This window comes from Penaeus chinensis, chromosome 31, assembly GCF_019202785.1.
Source record: "Penaeus chinensis breed Huanghai No. 1 chromosome 31, ASM1920278v2, whole genome shotgun sequence".
NCBI lineage: Eukaryota > Metazoa > Arthropoda > Malacostraca > Decapoda > Penaeidae > Penaeus > Penaeus chinensis.
Window position 1 is genome coordinate 33,877,683 of NC_061849.1, and position 5,616 is coordinate 33,883,298.

A 5,616-nucleotide genomic window follows, 5' to 3' on the forward strand; every position below is an offset into this window, starting at 1 on the left:
ACTCAACTCCATCTTTTCTACATAGTTGATGACGTTGTCATGACAAATTAATACATGATTGGTGGGATTATGTAACTCGGTCTGTGCATGCGCAAAATTAAGATTTGAACTCAAAAGTAAAGTCTGGTCCGGAAGTGAATTAAATTTAATCCTGGATGCTGCCATTGCCCATGCGCATTAGAGATCTGGCTTATGCTTTAATAATGGATTACCTTTTATCTTGCGTACAGAAGAAGCCCTTAGATTCATGCATTCGTGAGCCTTGTGTGGAGCTAATGCGATGTACCACTGCCGATTAGAGATAGATTTGTGTAATGTATCTATCAGCATGGATATGCAGTGGTGCATTCTTCAAGTAGGCTGTGTCCAGTTTCAGGTAAGAACAAAAGCTAACCAACTCGGTTTCTGTTGTATTCCGATTTTTAAAAGCCACTTAAAGATATTTAATTTCAGATAACATTAATAACTATAATTTAATAAAGTAAATAATAGTTACAATAAATTAACAAAAGAGCGTCGCACATGAAGTTAATCCTCACATTGGCAGATGAGAAGGAAAGAAAGTCAAAGGACGGTGAAATTTGGTTGTAAAACAGGGTCTATCTGTATTAAACACCTTTGAATGAAATATCTTCAAGCAGAACCTGCATAGTTCAAGTACCCCGAAAACGTGTAGTGTAGGTCGACCGTCCATTTTACTTTCTTCGCTGTATTTCCATATTTTGGTGATACGAAACCATAGTAAAACAGATGGCAAGCTTATTCCCCCCCCCGTTCACTTCTCGTCACTGTACTTCTCTGCCCTTTGTTTTGTTGTCGCGACTCTATTAATTCTTCCGTTTTCACTTCCCTTCACAATCCTTCGTTGTCCGATTTCAGTGCGCGGTGCCACGAAACCATCGCGAAACAGAAGGAAAAGGTAGTTTTACCTGCCACGTGTACAGCTTAAACAGAATGAGAGGGTCGTAGATAATGCTGGGTGCTCTCGTGAGAAAGATCATGGGGTCAAACATAGTCCATGTCGTGTAGTCGATACTCAGCAGGCGGTGGTAGGTGATGCTCAGGGAGGCCAGTCCGAGGTCACCTTCCTGAAGATAATGGTAGGTAGGTAGGTAGGTAGAGCGATGGGTAGATAGATAGATAGGCTGATATAGATGTATGGATAAAGATATTCTTTTAGAGAATATATAGGGGGGTGGGGGGAGAAAGAGAGAGAGAGAGAGAGAGAGAGAGAGAGAGAGAGAGAGAGAGAGAGAGAGAGAGAGAGAGAGAGAGAGAGAGAGAGAGAGAGAGAGAGAGAGAGAGAGACAGACAGACAGACAGACAGACAAAGAGAGAGTCTGTTTGAGAGAAAGAGAAAGAGACTGATTGATAGAGATTGAACAAAGTATATAAAGTATAAAAAGCTTAACTTACGGAGAGAGATAGACAGAGCGATAGTAATATATAGATAGATGGATGGACCGACAGATATACTATTCTCATGTTCTGCCATTCATCCACTGCTATTTATATATTTACTTACTTATATATTTATTTATTTATGTATCTGCTTATTTATTTATGCATTTATTAAACATTATTTTTCAAAAATGTGAGTGTGTGTATGTAAAAATGCGAGTGTGTGTGTTGTAAACAATGTCAGTGTGTATCCGTTGTAAATAAAGCAACGAATATGTGTGTGCGTGTGTGTGTCCCCGCGTGCATGTGTGTCCGTAACCCCGTGTATCCGCGTCCGTGTCCCCGTATCCGCATCTCTCCCTCCCTCCCTCCCTCCCTCTCTCCCTCTCTCCCTCCCACGCCTACTTTCCTCTCGATGTGGCCCACCACGCCGTCGTAGGAACCATTCGCCACCACATTCCCGAATCCGGACCCTTCCATGATGGCGTAGCGGAAGTTGGCCGAAGCAGCGAGCGTGTTCACGACATGTCCCAGAAAACCGACCAGGTATGAGCGCCTCGGACCCACGCGGATGGCTTCGATGAAATCCTGAGGGGGGTGAGGGGAAGGGTTGGGGTAAGGGGAAGCGAGGGGAAGGGTTGGGGTAAGGGGGAATGAGGGAAGGGTTGGGGTAAAGGGATAATGGGGAAGGGTTGGAGTAAGGGGGAGCGAGGGGAAGGGTTGGGGTAAGGGGAGCGAGGGGAAGGGTTGGGTAAGGGGAGCGATGGGAAGGATTGGGGTAGGGAGCGAGGGGAAGGGTTGGGGTAGGGGGAGCGAGGGGAAGGGTTGGGGTATGGGAGGGTGAGGGAAGAAGATGAGAGGAAAGGGGAAGTGGAGGGAGAAAAGAGGAAAAGGAGGAAGGAGGAAAGGGAGGATTTACAATTGGAAGAGGAAGGAAGGAGGGAGAAGAGAGGACGAGGAAGGAGGAAAGGGAGAAGGAAGAGAAGAATTAAAGATAAGGGAATGAGTGGAGGATGAAGGAAGGGGAAGGGAATGAATAAAGATGAGGAAAGGGAGGTAGGAAAGGCGAGGGCAGAAAGGAGACGGAGGAAGGGGAAAGGATTGAGGATATAGAGAGGCAGGATGAAGGAGGAAGGAGAGAGAGACAAGAAAGGGGAGGAAGGAGAGAGAGACAAGAAAGGGGAGGAAGGAGAGAGAGCCAAGAAAGGGAGGAAGGAAAGAGAGAAGGGGGGGAGAAGGGGAAGGGGGTAGGAAGAAGGGAGAAGGAAAGGTTCGAAGATAAGGCAAAAGGAGGAAGGGAAGAGCGAAAGAAAAGAGGAAGGAGGAAAGGGGCGAAGGAAAGGAAGGAAGAAAGGGGAGAGAGAAAAAAGAAGGGAAGAGGAAAGAGGTAGAACGGAAAGAAGGGGAGAAAGGGGGAGAGGGGGAAGGGAAGGGTGGGGGGAAGAAAGAAGGAGAGAGGGAAAGGGTGAGAGGAAGAGGAAGAATGAAGGAGGAAGCAAACAGTAAAATGGGAGGGAAGAAGGAAGGAGAGAGAGGAAAAGAAAAGAGGAGGAAGGAAGGAGGGAGAAAGGAAAAGAGAAGAGGAGGGAGGAGAAAGGATTGGTGATAGGGATAATGGGAGAAGGAGGAAGAAGGAAGGAAAAGGAGGAAAAGAGTAAAAGAAGAAAAATGAAAAGGAGAGAGGAAAGAGGAGGAGAAAAAAGGGAAAGGAAAGGGAAAAAGGGAGAGTGGAGGAGGGAGACAAGAGGAAGATGATGAGGAGGGAAGGAGAGGGAAGGAAAAAATTAAAAACGAGAAAGGGAGAAAATAATGGAAAGGATAAAAGGAGAATGGGGGAAGAGAAAGAGAAGAAACATGTTTATTAAATATTCGTGGAATTACCTTTATATATTTGTTCACATAATAGAAAAAAAAAACATACATAAACAATCATATGTATGTAAAGAACGAAGGAAGTAAGAGGGAAGGGCGAAAAGGGGAGACAAAAGGGAGGGAGTAGGAGAAAGAAAGAAAGAGAAAAATATATATATATAAGTATAAGCTTTGAAATATATAAGAAAAAAAAGAAAGAAAAAAATAAACAGCACTGACCTTGACAATAACAACCGTCACTTTAGCTCCTTTCAGGTCTGTCACGGCAGGTAGGAGGGGCTTCCTCAGCCTTAGGCCACGCCCACTTTTGTCCCAGCAGCCCACGCTCTGATTTGGGTTGTTAAGGAATCGGTTGCTAGTCTAGCGAACAAAGCAATTTTCGCTCGAGTATTTCAGTATTTCATGGGGTTGGAAAGGCTCTCTCTCTCTCTCTCTCTCTCTCTCTCTCTCTCTCTCTCTCTCTCTCTCTCTCTCTCTCTCTCTCTCTCTCTCTCTCTCTCTCTCTCTCTCTCTCTCGCTCTCTCGCTCTCTCGCTCTCTCGCTCTCTCGCTCTCTCGCTCTCTCGCTCTCTCTCTCTCTCGCTCTCTCTCTCTGTGAATAAATAAATATATAAATAAATAAATATATATATATATATAGAGAGAGAGAGAGAGAGACAGACAGACGGCCAGACAGACAGACAGACGGACGGACGGACGGACGGACGGACGGACAGACGGACAGTAGGGTGTTTCAATAAATCCGACTTTTTCAGAATCATTCAGCAAGTTGCTAAACAGGCGCCTACTATGCTTAAATGACGACATGCAAAATATTATACAAATACAAAAATATCTACTATTCGCAATTTTTGATTAAAGTATAATACCATTTCCGGCGCTGGGATGAGGTGCGGCGGCCTCAGCTGTGACCTGCATGACCCACGGAAGGGCATTTCGGTTCATCCGACATTATGGCAGAATCAAACATAGGGTAACTTAGGTCATTGCGAATGATTCCTGGGGACTTCCGTAAAGATTCCCAGTCACTATGCATTTCCATATAAACTTGTGCTACCTTCATAATGCACATTACTCGCTCGCCTATATTGTGGAGACGATCTCGTCAGTGTCAATATGGCACTTCGACGTGGTGGTTTGCGCAGTACCGATACACGTATACTGAAAGAGTTTGGTATCATTGATGTTTTGCCACCTAGACCACTGACGAAGAGTGACATTCTTGCTCGATACTGTGACTTAGAAAGACATGGTAACCAGACACCAAAAGGATGCTCAAAAGATAGCTTGCCATGCAATAATTTGACTATTACGGAATCTCAGATTTTATCCAAGTTGCAGGCGGAAATTGCTGTGCTGTATAGCAAATTCGGCATTAAGACAATATCACCTTGGTATATGAAAGAAAAAATAAAGAAAATAAAGAAAGAGTACTACGACTCCATCAGAAATGTAACACTGAAGACAAAATTCTCGAAAACTGTGATTGTGTCATTCAAGGCAAAGAAACAACCCCGGGAAATCCTCAAGGAAGATATAGATTGGTATGATGCAAAAGTACAAGGAAGCAATGGATCACTCGGAAGTGTTGATTATCAGGCGCAAAGACGGGAATTTAACAGACTGAAATGGAAGCAGACCAACAATGCAGAAGTCCGATATATATGCAACACTGAAGATATTGCAGAAATGTCTTTTGCCAGTTGGTGCCAGGTGGCTGGGATTTTTTTGTTCCCTCCTACACATCTGCCTGACCATTGACACCATATTGACCAAGCTGGAAGGAGTTTGTGATGGTGATTTGCCCAATAAATCCAAGATTGGAATAAAGAACAACACCATAAAGTGTCTGAAAGCACTGAAAAAAAATCCAAGAACAATCAGAAGTATTTTTGATTTTGCAAAAGTTCATTTCAAAGGCTGGCGTTCTACTGTGAACAGCAATTGAATGACTCTTTTCAGAACTGCTATTGAAACTTCAAGGAGGTATGCCAGGATTGGCTGTGAACTTGGCTTTCGTAGCAGCTACTTCTCGTCCATCAACAGACATCTGTATAATGCAGATGGTACACTTCTTCCCTTGGCTGTTGATCATGATTACGTCGATGAAGTTGCAAAGATCTCGAAAAGAGGAATTTGTGAAAAATGGCCATACACGCCAGCCCTATTCAAAAATAAGTTTGCATACTTGGCCTATGATATGCATGAAATCGATATGTGGAAACCCAAAAGTTCATTAATACCTGGCCATAATCAAATATGTGAAAGACTGATTGGAGACATGAAAAAATGTGAAGACATAAACAGAATTGTTGTTGTAACAGAAACTAGAGAACGGCGTAGT